The sequence below is a fragment of the Chiloscyllium plagiosum genome, chromosome 25 (genome assembly GCF_004010195.1).
Source record: "Chiloscyllium plagiosum isolate BGI_BamShark_2017 chromosome 25, ASM401019v2, whole genome shotgun sequence".
In the NCBI taxonomy this organism is placed as follows: domain Eukaryota; kingdom Metazoa; phylum Chordata; class Chondrichthyes; order Orectolobiformes; family Hemiscylliidae; genus Chiloscyllium; species Chiloscyllium plagiosum.
This window is the reverse complement of record NC_057734.1, coordinates 34,580,468-34,608,213: the sequence shown is the minus strand read 5'-3', so window position 1 is coordinate 34,608,213 and position 27,746 is coordinate 34,580,468. Positions and strand designations below refer to the sequence as shown.

General features: G+C 40.1%; 1 protein-coding gene across 2 annotated transcripts in view; it reads left to right on the top strand.

The window, feature by feature from the left end:
* Nucleotides 1–27,746, top strand: part of LOC122562734 (mediator of RNA polymerase II transcription subunit 13-like) — a 236,468-nt gene that overhangs the window by 86,597 nt on the left and 122,125 nt on the right. The window lies entirely within an intron of this gene.

Here is a 27,746-nt window from a genome sequence, read left to right as displayed (position 1 = left end):
TCGGGTGCTCGTTGTTGTGGTTCTGTTCGCCGAGCTGGAAGTTTTTGTTGCAAACGTTTCGTCCCCTGGCTAGGCGACCTCATCAGTGCTTGGGAACCTCCTGCGAAGCGCTTCTTTGATGTTTCCTCCGGTGTTTATAGTGGTCTGTCCCTGCCGCTTCCGGTTGTCAGTTTCAGCTGTCCGCTGTAGTGGTTGGTATATTGGGTCCAGGTCGATGTGTTTGTTGATGGAGTTTGTGGATGAATGGCATGCCTCTAGGAATTCCCTGGCTGTTCTCTGTCTGGCTTGCCCTATGATAGTAGTGTTGTCCCAGTCGAATTCATGTTGCTTGTTGTCTGCGTGTGTGGCTACTAAGGATAGCTGGTCGTGTCGTTTCGTGGCTAGTTGATGTTCATGTATGCGGATTGTTACATTAGTATTCGCCAAAAATGGATACCCGCGCAACTTCATCAACAGATGCCTAAGAGAAAGACCACGGAACGAGGACATACCAAAACCAAAAGGACTGGCCACACTACCATACATCAGGAGCATCTCGGAACTGACAGCCAGACTACTGCGACCCCTAGGACTCATAACAGCACACAAACCAACAGCCACGCTCAGACTAACAACTTACCAGAACGAAGGACCCGATACCCAACATGAGCAAAACTAATGTAGTGTACAAAATACCATGCAAGGACTGCACAAAACACTATATAGGACAAACAGGAAGACGGCTAACAATCCGCATAATGAACATCAACTAGCCACGAAACGACACGACCAGCTATCCTTAGTAGCCACACACGCAGACAACAAGCAACATGAATTCGACTGGAACAACAGGGACAGTCCACTATAAACACCGGAGGAAACATCAAAGAAGCGCTTCGCAGGAGGCTCCCAAGCACTGATGATGTCGCCTAGCCAGGGGACGAAACGTTTGCAACAAAAACATCCAGCTCGGCAAACAGAACCACAACAGTATAAATATCACAAATGAGTGGATAAACCTCAACTTCATAAAAGAAACTTGAGTAGTTAAGAAATGACATTCAATGATGTAACATCATGTGAAAATGGGAGGAACCTAAATGCCCCTCAAGACTCATGACCTTTCTGCTTTTCACAAATCCGAAGATCTCATGTGTTCTTTAAAGTGAAACTTTTCTACCAAGACTTGTGTATGTAAACCTTGAAGTGTTTATTCTTTAACCCTGTTGATAATATTCAATTTGTAATCTCTTTGCATTCTTTCTACTGACATGTACCATTTTAGACTTGTGTAAAAATTTATCAGCTGCTTCTCCCAATTCATCAATGTTTTAGTGAACTCTGTTTCTGTGCTCCTGGTTTATTACAACATTTAAATTTTCTGTCTTTTGTAGACTTTAAACTTGTATCCTCTATATGCAAAACCAATTATTAATACATCCTTTACAAGAACACCAAACAAAGAACTAAAATAATTGCAGATGCTGGAATTCAAACCAAACCAGAAATTGCTGGAAAAACTTAGCAGATCTGGTAGCGTCTGTGGAGAGAAAGCCGAATTAACGTTTCTGGTCCAGTGACTCCTCTTTAGAACTGGTGATAGTGAGGAAAAGTTAGTATTTATGCAGAAAATGTGGGGGCAAGAAAGGGAGAAGAAGTACATGATGGTGGAGATAAAGCCCAAATAGAGAGAAAAGCAGCTGGACAGATAAAGGAGTGGATGAGCATCAGATGGGGAGAATGAGTAGCTGCTAATGAGTCGTGTATAGTAGCAGCTTATGTGATGACAAGTCCTGGTTTGTGGAAGTTCGGGCAAGGATCTGGGAGAAGGTGCTCAAGCCCTAAAATTGTTGAATTCCACATTGAGTGCAGAATTCTGAAGTGGAAAATGTGGTGCTGTTCTTCTAGCTTGTGCTGAGCTTTGCTGGAGCACTACAACAAGGCTGAGAGAGAGATTCTGGCCAGGTAACACAGTGGTGCATTGGTCAGCAATTGGAAGCTCAGGGCTATTTTGTAAAGAGAACATAAGTGTTATGCAAAGCAGTCACTTCATTTCCCCAGTGTAGAGGAGATCACTTTATGAGCAATGAATACAGTAGACTAGGCTGAATGAAGTGCCGGTGAAGCACTGCTTCACCTGGAAAAATATGTTTGGGCCTGTTTTAAAAAATTCTCAAGGTCAGGTTCGTAGGAGAGTAGTCTGACACAGAACAAACGACCAAGAGGCGAGTCTGCTAGAATATGGGCATTTTATTCCCCGCAGCGTCGCCACAACCAACGGGTCTGGCTTATACTCACTCTACATGTTACCGGAACTGGGAGCCGTCAGTTCTCGTAGAGCGGTTGCCAACAACCCACGCTCGGCGGTTAAACGTAACCCCGGAGCAGACTCACCGAACTGGAGACTTTTCCAGCTGATATACTCTTTTCCAGATATAAACATTCATGTGAACAGCAGAGCAAGGCTAAAAAACACATTCCATTCTGGTTACATACAGATAAGAAGATTCACACGGGGAGGTGTGTAATAAGATTCACACGGGACTAAGCAACACCTCCATTCCGGTTAGATTCACACATGTATTGGGACATAATTTTTAACCGTTTCACCACAGGGCCTTGCTTGGTTAGGAGGGAGGAAGTGAACAGACGGGAGTAGCATCTTTTGCTCTTTTGGGAGAAGGTGCCGTGGCCATTGGGGAAATATTATAGTGAGGGAGGAGTTGGCCATTACATCCCGGAGTGAATGGTCCCTGCAGAATGCTAATAAAGGAGTGGAGAATGTGTTCTGATAGGGACATTCTGCTAGCGGTGGCGGAAATGGCAGTTGATGATCCTACGGTTGCCGGTGAGCTGGTAGGTAAGGATAAAGAGTCGCAAAATGTGGCTGTGGAAAAGCACAGCAGGTCAGTCAGCATCTGAGGAGCAGGAGAGTCAGCACTTGGATTGTGGCTCTGTAGTATCTGCAATTCTCGCTTTCTCAGAGAGGATCGGGGGAGCTGCTCTGAGAGAGAAGAGGGGGATGAGGGCAGAGGTGTGAGTGATGGGTCAACCTGTTTGACGGCCCTTCAACCAAGGTACTGGTAAATCCTCAGTGGAAGACTGTGAACGTTTCGGAGGCCCCTTGTCAAAGTTGGCATCATCAGAACAAATGTGACAAGAGACTAAAGAGCTGGGAGAATGGAGTATGGAGAAAGGGATGAAGGTGATAGGTCGGAGAGCAGGGTGGAGTGGAAAGGAAGATAGGCAGGTAGGATAGGTCATGAGGGCGGTGCTGAGCTGGGGTGAAGTGGAGGAAGGGGAAATGAGGAAACTGGTGAGATCCACATTGATGCCATGGGGTTGAAGTGTTCTGAGGCGGAAGATGAGGCGTTCTTCCTCCAGTCGTCGGGTGGTGAGGGAGCGGCGGTAGAGGAGGCCCAGGACCTGCATGTCCTCCAGCAGAGTGGGAGGGGGAGTTGAAATGTTGGGCTACAGACCGGGGATTGATTGGTGTGGGTGTCCCAGAGATGTTCCCTAAAGCACTCTGCTAGGAGGCTTCCAGTCTCCACAATGTAGAGGAGACCGCATCTGGAGCAGCAGATACAATAAATGATATTGGTGGATGTGCAAGTAGAACTTTGGATGTGGAAGGCTCCTTTGGAGCCTTGGATGGAGGTATGGTCAGAGATGGACCAGGGGAAGACTAGAGCTTGGTAGAAATGGACGGCACGGTGGCACAGTGGTTAGCACTGCTGCCTCTCAGCGCCAGAGACCCGGGTTCAACTCCCGCCTCAGGCGACTCTGTGTGGAGTTTGCACATTCTCCCCGTGTCTGCGTGGGTTTCCTCCGGGTGTTCCGGTTTCCTCCCACAATCCAAAAATGTGCAGGTTAGGTGAATTGGCCATGCTAAATTGCCCGTAGTGTTAGGTGAAGGGGTAAACGTAGGAGTATGGGTCTGGGTGGTATACGCTTCGGCGGGTCGGTGTGGACATGTTGGGCCGAAGGGCCTGTTTCCACACTGTAAGTAATCTAATCTAATCTAAAATTGGAAATTAAGTAGACAAACTTTTCCATTCCAGACAAGAGAAATAATTAGCACTGATTGTGTCATTGATATACCGTAGAAAGAATTATGGGTTGGCACAGGAGTTGGACTTGAACAAGAAATGTTCCATGTACCTCAGAGGTAGGCATAACTGGGGCTTGTGGGTACACATGGCCACACCTTTAACCTGAAGAAAGTCTGAGGAGTTAAGGAAACTTGTTCAGTGAACCGAACTCGGCCAGGCCAAGGAGGGTGGTGGTGGCTGGGGACAGTTCAGAATGGGTTTTTAAATGATTTGAGGACCTCTGTGCTCATTGTTGCCGAACTACCTTTTCTGGACTTGTGTTTTGTGTATTTTACATAGCTAAGGTGCTCACTAAGAAAGACGCTCGAAGTAGAAAGTCTTTCTGAAATTCAATGGTCAATGGAAGTTTATGGGAATCTGAAGAAGTTTCTAAGTATCAATCATTTTGGCGACCTTATAAAACCTGGAAAGCTGGCCTCGTGCTACATTTCAAAGCCTCGACTCCAGGGTAATTACCATCAGAATTGAACATCTTCCAAGACTATAATGGCTGTTGGCAGTTTAGTTCCATTGCTAGGAAGCCAAGCAGACCATGAGTCGTCATATTCTGGCCTTTGCGTTCTAGACACTTGGTCAAAAGGGCTTATGTATCCTTTAACTTTTCTTAAAAAAAGACCTTTGCAGAGACTCTGTTGTCCTCTTGTATTGAATGTGTGTCTGCCTTTGGGGTTCAAGTATATAGCTTTAATTCTGGATCATAGTTTTGAAGTGTTTGCAACCTGTTTGAAGAAATTTCTTTGATAATAAATGTATTATTAGGAGTTCATTAAAGAAACTGATGAAAATGTTTTTTTGGATACAAAAAGAAGTAATTGGACATTTTGGTAATTGAAGCAAAATATTTATGCTGATAGTGTGATTGGTAGATTAAAGAGGCTTCATTTTCAGTGTTGCCACAGTTCCTGTTGTGTCGCAAGATGAGTCTAATATTATTTTCCATTAATTTCTGCTTTTGTGTGCCTTACCAATTTTGTCTCTAAGCTGCCACTGCCTGTTCAACTAATAAGAGGTTTCACTACAGGAGAGATTAATAAGATTAATAAACCAGTGTAGAAATGAAAAAATAGGCAGGATTAACCTGTGGCTTGAGAGATGGTGTAGGAGGGAGGGGTTCAGATTTGTTGGACATTGGGACCGGTTCTGCGGAAGGTGGGACTATTACAAAAGGGACGGTCTACATCTGAACCAGACCGGAACCAATGTCCCTTGGAGTTTTTGCTACTGCCGTTGGGGAGGTTTTAAACTAATGTGGCAGGGGAATGGGAACCAGAAAGGAAAACAAGTAGGCAGCGAGATGGAGACTAAGAATTATGAAGATAGCATTAATAAAGGAAAGAAGGGCTTATGCCCGAAACGTCGATTCTCCTGTTCCCTGGATGCTGCCTGACCTGCTGCGCTTTTCCAGCAACACATTTCCAGCTCTGATCTCCAGCATCTGCAGACCTCACTTTCTCCTCAAAGAATAGGCAGCGTGCAGGTGAGCACAAAAGAACTGGTGGCTTAAAATGCATCTACTTTAATGCAAGGAGTATAGTGTGTAAGGCAGATGAACTTGGGGCTTGGATTGGTGCCTCGGAGTATGATATTATTGCCATTGCAGAGACTTGGTTGAAGGAAGGGCAAGATGATTGGACAGGGAGAGAAGTAAAAGAAGGGGTGGAGTTGCATTGCTGGTTAGGGATGATATCACGGCTGTGATAAAGGAGGATACTATGGCGGTTTTGGGTAGTGAGGCATTACGGGTGGAGCTGAGAAATAAGAAGGATGCAGTTACACTGTTGGGGCTGTATTACTGACCTCCCAACAGTGAACGTGAGGTAGCAGAACAAATAGGTAAACAGATTATGAATAGATGTAGAGGCAATAGGGTAGTGGTGATGGGAGATTTTTATTTTTCTGACATTGACTGGGATTCACTTAGTGTCAGAGGTCTGGATGGAGTAGAATTTGTACCAAGCATCCGGGAGAATTTTGTAGAGCAATATGTCAATAGTCCAATGAGGGAAGGGGCCATATTGGACCTGGCACTGGAGAACAAGCCAGGAGAAGTGGTAGAAGTTGCGGTGGGGGGTTTCTTTGGAAACAGTGACCACAATTCTGTAAGTTTTAGAATATTGGATGACGGGAGAAATTGTATGACTAACCAAGAGGAAAAGGAAAGCTTACATCAGATCTAGACAGCTAAGAACAGAACGGGCCCTGGAGGAATATCAGAAGAGTAGGGCAAGTCTTAAACAAGGAATCAAGCGGGCTAAAAGGGGTCATGAAATAGCTTTAGCAAGCAAAATTAGGAAAAATCCCAAAGCATTTTATTCTTATATAAGAAGCAAGCGGGTAACTAAAAAAAGGATTGGTCCACTAAAAGATAATGAAGGAAGGCTGTGTGCCGAACCTGAGAGAATAGGTGTGATTTCTGAATGATTACTTTGCATCATTGTTCACTGAGGAGAAGCACATGATGAATGTTGAGATTAGAGATAAAAGTTTGATTTTAGTCTGGGTCATGTTGGCATAAGTAGGGAAGATGTGCTGGGTATGCTAGAGGTTATTAAGGTGGACAAATCCCCAGGATCGGATGGGATCTATCCCAGGTTGCTGAGGAAGGCGAGAGAGGAAATAGCTGGGGCCCTGACGGATATCTTTGTGGCATCCTTAAACACAGGTGAGGTGCCGGAGGACTGGAAGGTTGCTCATGTTGTCCCCCTGTACAAGAAGGGTAGCAGGGATATTCTGATTAACTCCAGACCAGTAAGCCTGACGTCGGTGGTGGGAAAGTTGCTGGAGAGAGTACAGAGAGATAGGATCTATTTATACTTAGAAAAGAATGAGCTTATCAGTGATAGCCAACATGGTTTTGTGCAGGGGAGATCATGTCGTACCAACTTAAGAGTTCGTCGAGGAAGTGACCAAATTGATAGATGAAGGAATGGCTGTTGATGTCATATACATGGACATGGAGAAAGTGAAGTCACATGATGTGCAGGGTGTTCTAGCTAGGTGGATAAAGAATGGTTGAGCAACAGGAGACAGTTGTAGTTGAAGGGAGTTTCTCGAAATGGAGAAAGGTGACCAGTGCTGTTCCATAGGGGTCCATATTGGGGCCATTGTTGTTTGTAATATACATAAATGATCTGGAAGAGGGCACTGTTCATATGAGCAGCAAGTTTGCAGATGACACAAAGATTGGTGGAGTAGGAGAAAGCATAAGAGACTGTCAGAGAATACAGGAGGATATAGATAGACTGGAGAGTTGGGTGGAAAAGTGGCAGATGGCTTTCAATCCAGACAAATGTGAGGTGATGCATTTAGGCAAGTCTAATTCTAGAGTGAATTATACAATGAATGGAAGATCCTTGGGAAAAGTTGAAGGGGCAGAGAGATCTGGGAGTGCAGGTCCATTGTACCCTGAAGGTTGCTGCACAGGTGGATAGAGTGGTCAAGAAGGCATATAGTATGCTTGCCTTCATCGGACAGGGTATTGAGTATAAGAGCTGGCAAGTCATGACAACATTGTACAAGACATTGGTTCGGCTGCATTTAGAATACTGTGTACAGTTCTGGTCACCACATTACCAAAAGGATGTGGACGCTTTGGAGAGGGTACAGAGAAGGTTTACGAGGATGTTGCCTGGTATGGAAGGCGCTAGCTATGAAGAGAGGTTGAGTAGGGTAGGTTTATTTTCACTAGAAAAAAGGAGATTGAGGGGGGACCTGATTGAGGTTTACAAAATCATGAGGGGTATCGACAGGGTGGATAGAGACAAGCTTTTTCCCAGGGTAAAGGATTCAATAACGAGAGGTCACGCTTTCAAAGTGAGAGGTGGAAAGTTTAAGGGGGATATACATGGCAAGTACTTCACACAGAGGATGGTGGGCGTTTGGAACGTGTTGCCGGTAGAGGCAGGCACGGTAGATTCACTTAAAATGTGTCTGGACAGATGCACGAGTAGGTGGGGAGCAGAGGAATACAAATGCATAGGAATTGATCGACAGGTTTAGACAGTACATTTGGATCGGCTCAGGCTTGGAGGGCTGAAGGGCCTGTTCCTGAGCTGTAAATTTTCTTTGTTCTTTATGATGCGAAAGCCAAGTTAGGAATGGATCTTGTAAGGAGCTGAAAAGTTCTACCCAGATAATGTGTGAATAGCTGTGTAGCAGCCATCTGAATGCAACAAAAAGGGATTAAAAAAGAAGAAACCAGCAAGATTAAACAAGGAAAATATCAAACAAAAACTCCTGTAAAACCAAACTCTCAACAAACCTCAGAGGTTGTCATCAAAAAAATTCTCAGTCCAGAAACTGTAAGAGTGCTGAGATGACAGATGAGTTGCTGTTCCTTGAGCTTGCATTTGAGAATTTTTGGAATACTATAGCAGATTATAGACAGAAATATCAGTATGCAATGGCTGCAGCTTGATTGCTGTTCCTTTTAATCCCCCCAAAAAAGTAGTCATGTGCTGAACATTTTGCCTCAACTACAATGCAATTCTGAACAGTTAGTAACTTCTGTTTTTACTGTTAAATGGATGAACATGTAAAGGTCTATTTAATGTTTTGTTTGTAGTCTTTTATTTATGAGAATTAAGTTAATTATGGAATTATCAGTTTTTTGATGTGTGGGTATAATGGGCAAGACTGACATTTATGCTAATTCTATTATTGATAAAAATGTAAAATGCAATAGATAAGCGAGCGAGGCAAAAGTTGAATTATGATGTATCAAACTGAATGTGCCCACCTGTAAATATCTCATCCTTGTTATTTATCTTGATTAAATTAAGTATTTCCAGCGTTTTTTTCCCCCAGATTTTCAGCATTGGCATCTTATTCCCTCTTTATTCCACTCCGTATACAGCAAGGCATTAGAAGTAATAGGGTTTTACAGTTCACTGTACTGATGGAATTCTTTGAGAAGTACAGCTATTTCTCATTCAAAACTTTTAATGTTCCCAAAAAGCACATACTAAAACACTCTCATAAGAAAGCCTGTAATAAGGATGGGTTATGTCCCTTACCAGTAATTGAGTTAATGTGTTTCCGACAGAGAACTTAGACTACAGCACAGCAGATATAAGATTTTCAGTCAATGTTGCTTAAGATATTAAGTAAGTGAAACTAATGCACCAGCAATATGCAGTCTTCCACAGAGCAATGAGTTTCTAACCGGTGCTTTGACTGTAGATGATATTGGCACACTTATTAATGCAGACTCAGTGATGATTTTACCAAATGCTTTTGTTTGGCTATGTATAACAGTGCTTGAACAATAAAATGAAAATGGTCAGGAGATTGTCAGGAAAGTTCCCTACTTGTAAAACATCTGTGAAACAAAAACAAGCTTGCAAATTGGAAGTTATCTGTAGTTTAAAAAAAATAATGGATAAAGGCACATCAGGTGTTTTTCAGATGTCATTTTACACTCTCAAGAATGGTTTAATCACTGATTTTGTCCAAATGAGTTAGCTCATCAACAGAAGACAGTGTGAAAATTACAATGTTTACTTCACCCGAAGTAGTAATTGATGATAGCTAACAACTGGTTACTTGCATTTTTTTTGTGATAGATCTGAAAAATGCTGACTGGAATAACATTAAATTTGTTTGTGACCTGAAGTTATTTGGACAAATATTAGATTATACCTTGAAATGTTTAAATCTGTTTTATAGATGTACTGAATTGTTCAAGTTACAGTATAGCTGGTGAACAATTTTGGCTGTTACTTAAAAAAGGAAGTGGCTGAATTGATTTTGGGTTTCACTGAGTCCAAGTTCGGAAAATGAATTGAAGACAACCTGTATGTGCATAGAATGATTAAAGACTTGAAATTTCAAGTGACAAGTGTGCAACTTGATGAGTTTATTAACTTATTTAAATATCTAAAAGTATTGATGTTCGAAATCATTCTCTCGATAGTGAACATGCAGTGCTGATGTAATTATGACAAACGTTGGACTATTATCAATTGATAAGGGTGCGAAAAAAGGAAATGATGACTTGCATTTATACAGCGTTTTTAATTACTTCAGTGTGCCAGGGAAGGTAGATGATGTTGATAAGTCATAAAATGGGAATATTCTGCCATCAGATTTTTGTTCAATCCTGGGATGCTACTGAGAGATTTGTTGTCCACCTTTGAGTTGATATGTAGTAGTATCTAGGATATGTGAGCTATTCTTAAACAGCTAGTACTGGTGTACTAGATGTATTAGCAATGTGCTGTAAATAAAATGAGGTATTTACTTTCAGGGTATTCATAGCAGATGATATGATAACTTATTTTAGCTTCTATAACATCAGAATGAGATGTGAGTAAAGTGCCACTGATGGATTCAGTAGACTTTCATTACAGTTCCTTGTATCTACATATGTTACAGTCACAGACATTTGCGTCTGAGCTCAAGCTAAGCAATTTTAAAATGTAAAATTTTGTAGCACACCTCGCTCAGTGTGTTTTGTAAGATAGAATTTGAGACATTAGATCACCTACTGTAATACAATGACATGAATAGCAAAAGTTTTTTTGTTGTATATAATTATAGAAAGAGTGGCTAAAATAAACATTGGTCCTTTTATGGGATGAGAAGGGGGATTTAGTTATGGGATACGTGGAAATGGCCGAGGCATTGAATAGGTATTTTGTCAGTCTTCACAGTGAAGGACATGAGTAACGTGCCAATAATTGACAAAGAGACACAAAGGTAGCTGTGGATCTGGAAGCAATCGTTATCACGAAAAAGAGAGTGTTGGGCAAGCTAATGGAGCTAAGGTTAGACTAGTCTCCTGTCCCTTTTGCAATGCATACCAGAATGTCCTATTCATACAATAGAAATAGCAAACACACGTGTGGTAATTTCCCAAAATTCACTGAACTCCGAGGCAGTTCCAACAGATTGGAAAACAGCAAATGTGACGCAACTGTTTAAAAAGGGAAGTAGTCAAAAGATGGGCAATTATTGACCAGTTAGCTTAACTTCTGTAGTGGGAAAGAGAGTGCTTGGGTCTACTATCAAGGAAGAAACCGCAAGGCATCTAGATAGAAAATGTTGTTGGGAAGGCGCAGAATGGGTTCATGAAGGGCAGGTCATCCTGAACAAATCTTGTGGAATTCTATGAAGGCATTGAGAACGCAATGGACAATGGGGACCCAGTAGATGTGTATCTAGATTTCCAAAAGGCATTCAACAAGGCGCTGCAGAAGATGATGATGTTATGGGCAATGTATGAGCATGGATAGAGGATTGGTTAACCAACAGAAAATAAAGTGTGGGAATAAACGATTGCTATTCAGGTTGGAAATTAGTGACTAGTGGTGTGCCTCAGGGATCAGTGTTGGGACCACAATCATTCACAGTTTACATAGATGATTTGGAGTTGTGGACTATGTGTAGTGTGTCAAAGTTTGTGGATGACACTAAGATGCGAGGTAGAGCAAAGTGTGCAGAAGACTGAAACTTTGCAGAGGGTTATAGTTTGAGTGAGTGGGCAAATGTCTGGCAGGTGGAGCATAATGTTAATGTGAAGTCATCCATTTTGGTAGGAATAACAGTAAAAAGGGCTGTTACTTGAATATTAAGAAATTGTAGCATGCTGCTGTGCAGAGGGATGGGGATTTCCTTGTGCATGAATAACAGAAGGTTGGTCTACAGGTGCAACAGGTAATTAAGAAGGCAGAGGAATTTTGTCCTTCATTGCTCAAAGGATTAATTTTAAAAGCAGTGAGGCTATGTTGCAGCTGCGTATGGTGTTGGTGAGGCTACACCTGGAGTGTTGCATTTTGGGAAAGCAAATCTTAGCAGGACTTGTACACTTAATGTTAAGGTCCTGGGGAGTGTTGCTGAACAAAGAGACCTTGAAGTGTGGGTTCATAGTTCCTTGAAAGTGGAGTTGCAGGTACATAGGATAGTGCAGAAGGCATTTGGTATGCTTTCCTTTATTGGTCAGAGTATTGAGTACAGGAGTTAGGTCATGTTGTGGCTGTACAGGACATTGGTTTGACCACTTGGAATATTGCGTGCAATTCTGGTCTCCTTCCTATCAGAAAGATGTTGTGAAACATGAAAGGGTTCAGAAAAGATTTACAAGAATGTTGCCAGGGTTGGAGGATTTGAGCTATAGGGAGAGGCTGAATAGACTGGGGCTGTTTTCCCTGGAGCGTTGGAGGCTGAGGGGTGACCTTATAGAGGTTTATAAAATCATGAGGGGCATGGATAGGTAAATAGACCAAGTCTTTTCCCTGGGGTGATGGAATCCAGGGGAATCTTAGAGGGCATAGGTTTAGGGTGAGAGGGGAAAGATATAGAAGAGACCTAAGGGGCAACTTTTTCACACACAAGGTGTGTATGTGTCGAAGCCACCCCGAGAGCTCCCTACTGGAGTCTACTCAATCTTCCCTGGTTCTTTCCCTGAGATCATTCAATTGCCTGAAATAAAATTCTTAGAAGCAGTCCATTAAAGGTTTAGTACATTTATTTAAACATTTACTACAGTGTCACTGTTACAGAGTTAAAAAGACACCAAGCCCTAGTCTAAGTAGAGGTTCTCAAACCTCAGCAGAGTAGCAGTACTCGCACTTAGCAACCTCGTGCTCTCTCAGACTACTCTGAAAATGGTACACTCAATCTTTAGTATTTATACAGTTTTTGCCCACTAAACATGTGAGTCAAACAACTGCTGATGAACACGATGTCTTCCCCACATTCCTGATGAGCTTGTTAGTCTTTTGTTGACCAATCACATTACTAGAATAACAATAACAAAACTGCTCTTGTACTGACTTGGGTGATGACATTAAGTGTTGATATCCTTTAAAGTTTGATCACATACTCATCACCTCATGTCCTTGTTTCAACCTGATCACTGTCTTTTATGTCTGAAACCCATTCCTCATTGTTTTCCACCTCACATATTTGGTCAGTAAACTCTTTATTCAAACGCCTATTGTCTTTCCTTATGGTTACTTTCAGTTTGAAGTGATCTGTCAAAGGTTTTAATTCCTCCTTAATGACTAATTTTTAAATTTCATTCTTGTACAGAGCTGGACTTCCTGCTTTCCCCAGCAAAGCTTTCTTGCTTTTCCTTTTTGCTTTATCTCTAGCATTCTTTGGTTTCTTTAATTCTATGCTTTCCCTTTGTGTCCTTTCTCCTATGGATTGAGCTGCCAGAGGAAGTGGTGGAGGCTGGTACAATTGCAACATTTAAGAGGCATTTGGATGGGTATATGAATAGGAAGGGTTTGGAGGGATATGGGCTCAGTGCTGGCAGGTGGGACTAGATTGGTTTGGACTATCTGGTCAGCATGGACAAGTTGGATAGAAGGATCTGTTTCTGTGCTATACATCTCTATGACTCGATGCTGAAACAACCTTTATACCAACCTACTGTGTAAAGGATACAGCTCCTAGTGGAGCATTTTCCTTGATTTCCATTTTGCTGGGGCTTCTTGATCCCACATTTAGTCAAATCCTGGCTTGATACAATCATAGTATCCCTACAGTGTGGAAACAGGTCCTTCAGCCCAACAAGTCCACACTGACTCTTGAGTATCTCACCCAAACCCGTTACTCTACATTTACCCCTGACTAATGCACCTAACTTACACATCCCTGAACACTATGGGCAATTTCACATTGCCAATTCACCTAACCTGCACATCTTTAGATTGTGGGAGGAAACCAGAGCACCTGGAGGAAACCCACACAGACACACTAAGAACGTGCAAATTCCACGCAGATGATCACCCGAGGCTGGAATCGAACCCGGTTTCCTGGTGCTGTGAGGCAGCAGAGTTGACCACTGAGCCACCGTGCCACCCCACCCTTGTTGAATACTGTCAAAATTTGCCTTCCTCCAATTTAGAACTTTGGATCTGGTCTATCCTTTTCCATAAATATTTTAAAACTAATGGAATTATGGTCAGTGACCCCCAAAACGCTTCTCCACTCAGAGGACATTCCCTTCACATCACCTCTGAAGTTCATTATTTTTTCAGTTTAGACTCAGACCAGAATGAGGTCTGGAGTGGAATGTCCATGCCAAAACCCAACTGAGCAGCAATAGGGGATATTTGAAAGAGATGGTTAAAATTTCCCGTACCAACAATTTGGAAAACTATTTGTTAAATGCAATTCCAGGAACTGATTTGATATTTGTGATCGTAATTATTTTGAAATAAACTTGTATTTCTGTCAGGCATGTGCTAAGTCTCATTGTGTGTTTTTAAGGAAAAAATATGTTGAGGGATTAATCCAATTTGTAAAATAAAAAAAAATCACCTTTATGCAAGTTTAATAATTTAATTCGAAGTGGGAATTTCTGAATACACTTGCACCCCTCTCAGAAGATTGCTAGATTCTTATCAATTACTAGTAACCAGTTGTAGCTGATCTGAATAAATTCTATATAAATTCAATGCGCTGAGAATGAATTTTCTCTTAAATGTAAATGTGATTCAAACAGCTTTTTAAAAAGCAGGACTTCCTAAATAGACACTAGATAAATTTTATATGTATTTGGTGGCAATATTTCCTCAGTGAAAAGGCAATGGACTGAAGCTTTGTTCCAGAAATGGCAACATAAAATAGTCTGACCCTTCAGTACAAAACGAATGAGGTTCTTCACTATTGTTGCTGTATACTTAGTTTATGCCTTAAAAGAAAACCCCATCCACCCATTCAGGATATAAGTTTTGCTTTTGACATATTTCAGGCGGCTTAGAATAGAGAGGTGCTGCTGGTATCTTGACCAGCAATAATCCTTTAACCGGCAGCAACAGAAAACTGGGTTTCATACCAGTTGGAGTTTCCTTTACGTAGTTAGCTACTGTATTGTTGCTTGTTCCTGTGTGTAATTGGCTGCTGCAGTTCCTACATAAGATTTGAACACTTCAAAGTTACTTTGGACGTCCTGAGACATTGCAAATGTTTTTTTTGCTTTTGCTTCCCCTGACTTTGGGGCAGTGGTTAGCACTGTTGCCGGAGTGTTAGGGACTTAGGTTCAATTCCACCCTCCGACAACTGTCTGAGTTTCCTTCCACAGTCTAAAGATGTGCAGGCAAGGTGGATTAGCCATGAGAAATGCTGAGTTACAGGGATAGATTGGGGGAAAGGCTGGGTCTGGGTGGATGCTCTTTGGAGGGTCATTGTAGATTTGATGGACCAAATAACCTGCTTCTACACTAGAGATGCAGTGTTCTTGGTGATGACTGAGGATTGAATGCTGTCATACGGATATGTTTTGAACTGACATGATGTCCTGTTGACAGTTGAGTCTTGATACTGTGAGCAAGCTGTTGGACAGTGTCAGTTGTGATGTTCTCTGTCTAGTCTCTATCAATGACCTGCGCACATACTTCATGTAGATTAATTGAGAAACAGGAATATTTGTTGTTTTGCTTCCTTGCATGCAGTAATATCCTCCTAGTAGCATAGTTTGCAATCAACGAGCACCACACGTTATAAATTAGAAATAGGTTTTATTGTCACATGTACTCAAATACAGGGATACAGTGAAAAATGTACAAGTTGCCATTTCCAGTGCCATCTTAGGTACAAAGGTGCCGATGTGCAAAATCTTATAGAAAGGTAAAGAAATAAAGTTAAAAATTCAACATTGCAGACCTTCAAAAGCAGAGAAAGGGAGAGGAAAGAAAAAGCAGATGGAACAGACAAGTCAATGGTGAGATTCAGCTCGTGTCTGTGCTGGGCTTCGACTGGAGTCCTCAAGTTCACCTCTCGGCCAGGAGTCTGTGCTGGGCTAAGCCTCCAGTCCGTACTGGTACAACTTGCCACCACTGAGGATGGAAGATAAGTAGAGAGAGAAAAGAGGAAAGCAACAGTCAGAATGGAGGAGCTCTGGCTCGAAGCCTTACTCCACTGCCACCTTGTACCCATTCTGAATGGAATCTGGGACTTTTCTGTTGGTTGTGGCTAAAATCTTAGTGAGCCATCAGGAAAACTCTGTCAACACTTTACGTGAGCAAAAGTACCTTTGAGTGTAACTCTCCACCTTGTCTACTTCAGCTTAGCTAACAATCTTCTCACAATGTTAAAAATCTCTCAACACCAGGTTATAGCCTAACAGGTATTTTTGGAAGTATTCCAAATCAATCCCCCTTCAGTTGACTATGAAGTGTCAGGTAAAGAAATCTAAAATTAATTATATTAATTTTGTTGATGAGTCATTGCCCATGTATTAACATTGTGTACGCATGTTAAGAATCCTCAATCAATACAAAAATTACTTCAGGATTTGTTGGTGGTATGTACATTGATTCTCACTATAAGGTAATTGTGGCACAAGACAAAGTTTATTGAATGTATTGTGACAAAATAACTTCAAGAATGGAAGGTTTAGCAGCTTCCAAAAATTGGAATGACCTTAGTAATATTCTAAATTTCCCTTCAGAAGCAAATAATTACATAAATTTAATTTACTTTAAAACCTGCTGGAATGGAGACCACTGAGTTGAGTCATTTAACTGCTTCAGTACCATCCATCATGATGAGCTCCCCAGCGTTTTCTACCGGAAACAGGAAGATGAGTAATTTGAAACCAGCCTCCGGGTTGTTGTAGAGATGTGGCACTCTGCGAATTAACACACATGCAGAGTTTTGTAAGGTGCATTGTCTCAATGGCTTCTTCAGTGGGAACTGAGCAAGCAGTGGATTCTTGTAATACTGTTTCAGATCCAGATGGTCTGAAATTTGTTGGCTTATTTAAAAGATGTAACGTTATGTATTTTTTTCTCTCAATAATTGAGAACAAACTTAATATAGTAGCAGATTAAAATTTCAGAATATCCTGAAGGTCTTTGCAAACACTGGATCACTTTTACAATGCAGCCACTGTTGCAGCCTGACCAATAATTTACAAATGCAACTGAATGAATGACCAAAACTTGATGGTGAGTGTTACCCAGGACCTGATGGATGTGGGAGAAGGAACTCTTTTTTTTTAGCTTGGCAGCAGAGATGTGGATTTTTTAAATGATCTTCTGAGTTGATAGGTCTTAAATAAAAGATGATATATTCAGTCTTAAACTGAAAGTTCAGGCTAGATTATATGCACAGTTCTCTGTGTTGGAACTCTAATCTATGTTTTTCTGCCTCAAGTGTGAGCGCTCAAACTGAACCAATAAGTGAAATTACCCATCAAATTACTTCATGGCAATTTTACCCCACAGAGTGGGAAACTGGATCAGATGTTATTTCTAACTAAGCAGTCAGTTTGACATAATCTCTTCTGCAGAGCAGTATTAATTAGAATTTATACTATTTGTAACTGAAGAAATATGTTAAGAATCCTTAATGCCGATATCGTCATTGTGGGTGCCATTTCCTCCTCCTCTATTCAACCTGTCACAGTTTCTATGCCATTTAGCAGCTGCTGAGTTCATTCACACTACAAGAACCCAGCATTTAATGCCAGTGTAAGTTCAGTAAATTCATGAGCTTTTGTTGTACTGCAACTATTCATCTCTGGAGGGGAGAAAACTGCATGTGGTTTGAAAACCCATCTTTTTTTAATAGCGACTAATTGTCATGGCACTTTCTTTTGTGTAAGTATGAAACTTGTCATCAAATCATTGTAGGAAGATGACGTAATTTGGGTAAATTTTTCTCACAAGAGTAAGTGGTTTTGCTAGCTTTGCTTTTTCCATATTTGATCCATACCTCTCTACAGTGATGTCCCTGCAAAGTAGCTGTTGACTAAAGGCTGGCATATGCCCTGTGATTCTTTAGTCATTTTCACTGTAGCAGCTAAAATGTGGATGCACGTGGAAACTCGCAAGAGGAGAATGGTGTTGGTGAGGTGATGAGTTATTTTCACTAGGATTTCAGTAAAGCTAAATATTTATGTGAAATGAGTTTCTGCATTCATTTTGAACTGTTGGACCATGGGGAAAGATTATAGATTTTGATCTTTGAAGTGATCATCATGCCTGTAAAGAGCATTCTGAGAAATCTGGGGATTGCTCTTTTCCAGATGACCCATATCTTTGGGAACAATTCGAAGTAACAAATCGCAAATGCAATGTATGCTGATTGTTTCTGCTGCCCACTCCCCTGAATCTAGTAGATGAACAAGCGAATTTCTAACACGCTGCACATAATCTCCGATATTTTTCTTCCTTGTCATAGCCCTTTTTGAGGTACGTTTGGTTCATGACATCAAAGTGAATTGTATGACCTACTACAAGATCAGTAAATATAGTGTTCTGAGATGTCTTTTGGACTTCCTAACTGCATCCAATTTAAAATAGTCAACCAAAATTTTGTATGAATGCTAAAGATATTACACTGTAGTGTGCCTGTCAAACAGATTTAGTGTGGTGAGCTGTCAGTTATCTGTGAGTTAGTTTCCTTCTCTTGGTTCTGCTGTGACATAAGGAATGAAATCTCATGCAAAGACTTGTCTCAGTAGTGATTGATCTTGCAAGTCATGGATTAGAATATGCTAATATACTACATCCATTATCTGAAGAGTAGAATAGAGGGAATATAAAGGATACATGAGCAGCATCTTTTGCAAGTCTCTTTGCACGTGCATATAAAATTTCGGAGACAATCTTCCAGTAAGTAGTTACAGTGGATAGTTTGTGCTTGTGGGTTATAATAAACACTTTTTGAAATGTGGTATGACAAGATTATTTGCAGTATTTTGTCTTTTTGTATATAGTCTGTCTTCAAGCTTTCAAGGGGAGAAATTGCATTGGCATGTCACTGTAAAAACTCCAGATGAACTGAGCATGCCCAGACCATTAAAATGGAAAAATGTAGTGTATTTATTAAGTATTAGTAAGATAATATTGCAACTTGTTATGGAACATTACAATTTCTGAAAGAACGGAACCATTCAGTTCTTGACCGTTGCTGCCTGAGAAACAGCTTTCCAGCTTAATCCCACTTTTTAGTTTTAGTTTAGAATTTTGTATGTTTTAGCAGTTCAAGTATATATCCAAATACATTTTAAATGTGAGGCTTTCTGCCTTAATTGTTATGACCCCAGTTGATATCATTACTAAACTCTTCAGAGCCAGACTAAAATTTGGCTTACTGCATTATAGTTTTATCTAACATGGTCTTTTAGTGAAACACAAGTATGCATTGCTGCAGATTTGGTTTTAATAATAACTGAAGTTAATATACAAAAGACTAAATAGACCAGTCTATTTGAACACACTATATAAACAGTTTAAAAGATTTCAAACACAACAAAATAAAATTCAATTTGTTCCCAACACTATCGCTTCACAGTGCACAAATATCAGAGACACTCCCCCCACCACCACCAAATCCAATCCTCACAGTTTCATGACCCTTTCCTCAATAATGCAGAGAACTGCACTTAAATGTACATTGGCTTCAAATAAATCCTTCAGGGCTCTATCTAAATAGTTCAAGTCTGGAATGTTTGAGCTAAAACCCTTGCACAAACCCTTGAGGCAAACTATTTCTAACTATTTTGAACTTCCTCCTTTCTACAGGAGAAACTATTCTTACGTCTATCTCTGTGCTCTCTAATCTTAAAACTATCAGTTCAAACAAATGACGCACACGAGCACTGTAGGAGGGCCCTGGTCACCTGCTATCTGACAGATGCTGGTTTAAAATTGTAGCTCCAAAAAGACTGATATATTAGTTATTAAGCTACCTCTTACATGTAGACCAAATCCCCATGCCATTAGTTCAAAATTCACATACTAAAATAAAATGTTTTTGTGTGTGTACGTACGTGTACACACTGGGCACGTGCACACAAAAACCAGGCGCACACATACACAAAAACCATTCATGTTTAAGTTCCTCAGAAACAAACCCAAACAAGTAGACACAATACAACCAAAAACGATAGCCACATTACCTTACATCAAAGACGTATCCGAAATGACTTCCAGACTGCTCAGGCCCCTTGGTAGCCCACAAACCTACCAACACACTTAAGCAGTGACTAATGACCTAAAGGATCCATTAGGTACTACCAGCAAAACTAACGTCATTTACCAGCTACCATGCAAGAACTGTGAAAAAACTATATTGGACAAAGCAGGAAACTTGCCACCAGGATACATGAACACCAACTAGTTACCAAAAGACACGACCCACTATTACTAGCTTCTATACATACAAGAAGGACACCACTTTGGGACGGCACACACATCCTAGGACAGGCAAAATATCGACACACTCAAGAATTCTTAGAGGCATTTCATTCTAACCAGAACTCCATCAATAAGCATATCGATTTGGATCCTGTCTACCTTCCCTTTTAAAAAAAATACCCTTAAATGACATTACACATCTTAAGAAACCTAGACTTATAAATAGAGAGGTGGGACATGCCACCGGTGCCTCACCGGAGACACTCACGATGATGTTACCTAGTATGGTGACAAAACATCTGAAAACAAACCTTCCAGCTCAGCAAGCTAGCTAATTTGGTATGTTATACTCATACACGCGTGCACACTTTTTAAAAATGTATTTATGTACATGTGCGCGCACACAGCCCTTACCCTTTCAGACAGTTGGCCCCAGACTTTCATTATTATCTGGATAAAAAGTCTAATCAATTTCCCTTACATCAATCTAATAAGTAGTATGTGCCCTTTTAAACGTCAATTAGATAGCCTTCAATTTTCCAATAATTTTTCACGACTACTTGTTAACAGAGAATATTTGGAAGTAGAGCTTCCACTGTTGCTTTGTTCAACAGACTGAAATTAATTTCATTTGACAGTTTATGTACATTCAAAATTTCTGGTTTCCCTCGGTGACTCCTCTTCCAACTGTCTTCACTTCCTGAAACTACAGTGTCTGCAATGTCCCTTTCATTTGTGTGAACAGCTGAACAATATTCTTGACCTGTAGTGTGCAAGTTGATATGTTTTTCTTTGAGGAGTTTGATCCTTGTATTATGTTGGTGCTGTAAGAGACAGGATTCATGATGGAACAGAAACAAGTCATTGGAAAAGCTCAGCAGGTCTGCCAGAACTGGAAGGTTCTGAGGAAGGGTCCCCGGACCTGAAAAGTTAACTAGAGTTCTCTTCACGGATGCTGTCAAACTGCTGAGCTTTTCTAGCAAATTATTTTTCTTTCTGATTTACAACACCTGCAGTCCTTTTTTTGGTTAATATTTAGGATTCATGATGGAATTTGGTTCTGTGGGTAACAATCTTTCCTTGCTCTCAAAATTGTTATTTTTTTGCGAATTTGCCAGCTGACAATTAAACCTTGGAAACGATTTGAACCTAATATTTATACAAAATTTCTAGAAGGGGGTCACTAAAGAAATGGAAGCAGAAATAAAAGTTGCCAAGCTGATTTGTGCTCCAAATTGTTGTGACCTGTCCAACATCTGATGAGATAGAGACTAATCCCTTCTTATGATTGTTGTCGCCTTGATGTCAATCAATGAGTTTGAGTTGAAAATGGGCTTGCATTTTTGTTAGAACTTCCAGTCTGTCCCAATGAAGGGTCCTGCCCAAAATGTCGACTGTCCTGCTCTTCGGATGCTGCCTGACCTGCTGTGCTCTTTCCAGCACCACACTTTATCCACTCTGACTCTCCAGTATCTGCAGTCCTTGCTATTTCCTCATTGCTGCTAACCATACTACAAAGCCTTTTCCAGGAATACCCACTTTGAACTAGTTTTACTCCTCATTCTGCAAAAATCTGAGAGTCTCTCCCCACTGCAACCCCTGGTTGTCATCTCTGCCTTGAAGCTCTTCAACCACATCTTGAAACAGTCCCGTTGCTACAGCCATATCTCCTTCCTCAGCACCTGCTTATGAAACCGACTTATTCCCCCATGGGCTCAAGATGCAATCCTGATGAAGGGTCCTGCCAGAAATGTCAACTCCCCTGCTGCATGGATGCTGCCTGACCTGCTATGTTTTTTCTGCCGCGATGCTTTATCGACACTGACTCTTCAGCCTCTTCAGCCTCTTCAGTCCTCAGTATCTCTTGAATTTATATCATACTCCATAAACAGCAAAATTCGAGTGAGGTTTGAACCTTATAATGAAAGTGACGTGATTTCTCCAGCAAATTACATTTGAGTGGAAGCAGTTACGTAATGAAAGTTATGTAGTTTGTGTAAAGTTAGTGACTGTCATTGATGATCTGGGGCTTATTGAAGAGTAACCAGGCATTTTTAATGTGCAGTGAGTAAGAGAATATTCACAAAACTCTTAACCCTTAATTTGGCATTCCACTATCCCTCTGACAATTTCCTTATTTATTCTCCTTAATTCCATGTGGTATGCAAATAAATCCACTGTGGTTTTATCGTCACTGTTTTATACTGCTAAAAATTCTAAACTTGGTTAGGCGCAAATAGACTCCTTCAAATTCTCTATGTCTACGATTAATTTGATTTGCCAAATAATTTCATGCAGTGTTACAGATCTAGTAATTTACCAATAATTGGAAGAACATTAACTGGCCTACAATCTCCTCACTTCCAAAGATTATTGAAGAGGGAAATATTTGTCAAGTGACTCAACTTTGCTCGGTGCTATATTGTGGAAAAACTATAGTGAGAACTTTGTTTTCCACAAGTTCCATTAACTTTTACCTGTTATGATCAGTTGAGGAAAGTTTGAATGTGTTTCCCCTCTCATGCTTGACTGCAGCATGTAGTTTGAAAGGAGGCATTGCCAATTTATCAAGTCCTAGACTATTTGTCGTGTAAAATACACAATCAGGCATGTTTTCTTGAAGTAGTAATTCTTGCCTTTTAACCATCTCCCTTGTCATTTTCCAAGGAGCCAAACGCTGCTTTTACTTTTACTTCAATTTAACATACTGTATTTGCTATTCACAATGTAATCCCCTGTATGTTGATGATATGAAGTGTAAGTTGACTACTTTGACAAGTATGATCCTGAACTTCTGAATTTGTCATTTTATTTCTCCAGCTTGCTTCCACACTGACTATCCTGCTAATGGCCTGATACGGTGAAGCTCAGTGCAAGCTTGGAGCAATGCATCTTTTGACTTGCACTTTATTCTTCTAGATTCAACATAAGAGTACAAAAGCTTTAGATCATAACTGCTCCCTCCATTCTGCTCTGTGATTTTGTTTCATTCCTTTTCATTTCTCCCCTTTTTTGGTTTGTGTGCTTGATCTTCTCACTTCTTTATTACTCTATGTTGCATTCAAAAAATTATTTATCTAGCAAATTGAGCCTCATTTGGATACAACATTTGCTTTTTAAATATATCCATCCCACTATCTTTGATTCCTACATCATGAAATATTTTTTCTCCCTTGACCTCTAGCCCATCCCTAATCATCATCTGTTCAGTTCTCTCCCTTCCCCGTCCCTGGCTTAAAAGTTCTTGCATCTTTCTCTTCAGTGCTAATTGAAGATCATTGACCTGGCACTTCATTCCCCACAGGTGTTGCCTGACCCAGTGAGCTCTTCCAGCCTCCTGTTGTTCTTTCAGATTTTCTAATTTTTCCTTTCATGTAAAAGGATATCTTTTATTGTACCTAACCAGGTACCATTTAAAAACAAACTGACTTTCTCACCTACCTTAGCTCTGAAGTGTTTTCTCATCCATTTTAATAAGAGTATGGTAGGATAGATTTAAGTTAGAGGTTGCGAGGCACGAGGTTATAGTCCCAACAGGTTTATTTGAAATCATAAGCCTTCAGAGTGCTGTGTTTCAGGGGGAAAGACGAAGGCTTGTGATTTCAAATAAACCAGTTGGACTATAACCTGGTGACTTAGTTCACACTAGTCCAACATTGGTATCTCCACGTCAAGGATAGATTAAGTAATTTCGAGTTCAGTGAAATTAAAGGGGTTTCTGGCTCTTGAGTTTTGCCTTGGCTAATTTCATGCTGTTTGGTATTGAGGAGATTTGTAGCAGCCAGTTTTTGTTTGAGGTATGGTTGTTTTATTTGTAAAATCAGTGGCACCTAGTTAATCAAAATTAATAGATCTTGTTTAATAGAATATTTTGCAAGTTGAATGGCAGTATAGAAAATGGACTTCTTAGGAATCTTGTTCCTCCAGCAACTCAGTTCGTGTCTTGTTCTACAGAGAGCAGTAGTTAAATATTTTAAAGAGCTGGCTTGCCCCATAACTTCACCTGCCCATTTATCCAAATATAGTCATGGTTAATGTACTTCAGCTGCCTGCTTTACATTTTTAGATATCCGAATATATTTTTTTCATGTCCAAGTGATTGTCTGTTCGTGAGAGGGATCATGGATTGCAAGAACAAGATATAGAATGGGTGGAACTAAAGGAAACTTGGCAGGAGTTGTTCATAAATCACCCTGTAGTGGCAGTACAGGATACAGTTCAAATCAGGAAATTAGAGGTGTATGTAACAAGAATAATGCAATAATTGTGGATTACTTAAATCTATTTAAAGACATGGCATATTTAATGAGCACCAATACTGTGAAGGCAAAATTCATGCAACATATGTGACATGGTTTTCTAGACCAGTGTCTTTACCTTGAGAAGCTAGCTAATAGTCATGTCAAAGAAACTTTTGAACCTGTCTTTAAGTTTGAGAATTATACAGCTCAATCCAAAATGAGGTCTTGAATCCAAACAGAGGAAACAATTAAGTTATGACAGGCGAGTTGACTCTGGTGGATTGGAAAAGTACATAAAATGAATGGTGGTAGATACGTAATGGCTAACGTTTAAATAATTGACATATGGTTTACAACAAACCTAACATGACTTTTAAGCCCAACAGGAAAAGATTGTATTCATTTAGAAGTTGCCAAAAAAAGTTTTCAGCCTGAGGTCCAGGCACATTTTAGAATTTAGCACAGAAGGACTAAAACTGCTAGAAAAGGAGATTAGAATATGATTGTAAACTGTAGTAAGAAACATAACCGAGTTGTAGATATGAGTCCATTGTAGGCAAAGACAGGAAATTTGTAATGAAATGACAGAGAAACTGACAAATGACTTGGTGTTTGACTTCACAGAAGATGTACTCAATCTCTCAGAAATAGGGGATTCAAAGGAACTGAAGAATCAATCACTGAAAAAAGTAGTATTAGTGTTTTCAAAAAAAAGCTTCTCGAAATTGAATAGGACTGAAACTGCATTGTCACTTGGGACCTAGATGTTCTACATCTCATTACCTGCATAAGTGATTTGGATGTGGGGATGAAATGGAATATTTCTAGGTTTACAAAGCATATAATACTAGATGAGTAAGTGTTGTTGGAATGATGCAAAATGACTTCGAGGATATGGACAGGTTGAATGGATGACAACAACATTGCAAATGGATTATAATGTGGATAACTGGTTATATACTTTGGGAGGAACAGAGGTATTCCTGAAATAGTGACAGTTTGGGAAATATTGCTGCCCTCAACCTGAGTGTCCTTGTTCAAAAGTTACTAAAAGCATTCGGATGCATTAAGCAGTTAGGCGGGAAAATGGTACGTTGACTTTTATCACAAGTGGACTTGAATGCAGGAATAGGATGCTTTGTTTCAATTGTACAGAAGCTTGGTGTGACTATACCTGAAGTATTGTGTGCAGCTTTGGTTCTTTACCTATGGAATAGTATTCTTGCCATAATAGGAATGCATGGAGGTTCACCAAGCTAATTGCTTTGATGACAAGACTGTCCTATGGGAGATATTTGAGGAAATTGGAACTGTGTTCTTTAGAATTCAGAAGAACAAGGTGTGACCTCATTCAAAAGTACAAGATTCTTGAAAGAAAGTGAAGGGTTGTTCTCGGAAGGATGTTTCTGTCTCAAATTGGGGAAGAAAGTCTCAGAATAAAGGGCAGTCCACTTAAGAAGGAGATAAGGATTCAGTTACTGAATCCTTGGAATTTTCTACTCCAGAGAAAGGTGGCAACTCAATCATTGAATGTGTTCAAGATAAAGATGAATAAATTTCTAAATACTAGCAATGTTGTAAGGTCTGACATGTTCAATTTAATTTTAATTGTAAGACTTAAAGACAACTGCAATTATACTAGCTTAGGAGAGTGTTCACTCTGGGGATGGTGTGTATTCATAAGTTCCACAGAATTTATTGCATTTCTAGTGAGAACAAGAGCAATGCAGTCTAGATTTTTAAAATTAATTTAGGGGATGTGGGCATTGCTGACTGGACCAGCAGTTATTGCCCATTCTTAATTACCCTCAAAGTGGTGATGACTGCTGCCTTGATCCACTGGAATCCATTTGTTCCAGGTAGGTCCACAATGCTATTTGAGAGGGAGTTCAAAGATTTTGATGTAGTATTGTTGGTAATTATATTATAAAGTTGATTTTAAAAGCAGTCCATATAAGGCAACAAGGTGCTCAATATAGATATGTGATATAAATGTCTGCTTACTTTAAAAGGAAGTGTCTGTTACTCTTTCAGGCACTTTAACTTAAAAGGATAAAACAATTTAAAGAAAACTATTTGTAACAAAAAAGCTTTAGCTTGAGATCCAAAGCTGTTTTCTCATGCTGTTTGCTTTGATAAATAAGCTGCAAATTAGCCTTTTGGTTGTCCATAAATAAACATAAAATCCAAGACCCAAGGCAACTGTGGCTTATCTCATTTTATAAGCAAAAAAATGCACTGACGTACAAAGGCCCACATGATATGATACTCAGGTCGTATATCCGTAAGATATAGGACCAGAAGTAGGCCATTTGTCCCATCCTGCCTGTTCCACCACTCAATGGGATCATGGCTGATCTGATAATCCTCAACTCTGCCTTCCTGCTTAGTGATTTAACCCTTGAATCCCTTACTGATTAAAAATCTAGCTATATCAGCCTTGAAAATATTTTGTGACATAGTCTCCCACCCAACTAAACTGAAGCTAATTGTGAGAAAACAAATTCAGTTCAACGATGTGAAGCAATATGGGAATAATGTGGGAAAAATGACATTTTGAAGTCTACAATCAACCATGATCTAGAATGATGAAGTGGGCATGAAGTGCTAAATGGCCTATTCCCATTCCTGTGTTCCTCGAATATCAAACAGTTGGAATCCACCTAATGGACCATGCCACGTGATTGTGTGGATTTTTTTGCTGATGGTGTAAGAGATGTCAGCTGTTCATTCTCTTTGAAGGGCATTGTTCCTAATATGACATATACAGGAAGGTCGTCTTCTTTTCACTGGTTTTGAAAAAGACTGATTGGTGCACTCCTAATCATCTTTGTAGATACAGCTTTTTCAGGCATTTCTAGAAAAAAAAATCAACCAAGAGTTTCCAACTGGTAGCTTCAAAAGATATTGATGTGAAGCATGGTTTCATAGAAAACCGTATGATTTCTACATTCTGGAAATTTCGAACGACCTCTTTGTACCTTTCTTTGAATGTAATCTTGAATTTGGTGATTGGTGAAACTTTCAAATTAGCCGTTATTAAAGGCTGTGAAAGTTTAAACTTTCGGTTTTGAGTATTCATGAACAGAGATTTCACCATCTTCACATATTTTCTCCTTTCTTTCCCATTGCATCATCAGCATACATAAACCTTTTCCTAACTAATATCAGTTCTGAAGAAGGGTTACTGGATTCAAAATGTTAACTGTGTTTTCTGTCCAAAGATGCTGCTGGACCTGCTGAGTTTCACCAATTTCTGCAGATGCACATCACTATAACTGAGGAGGGAATGTAAATGGTGATATGCAGAAAAA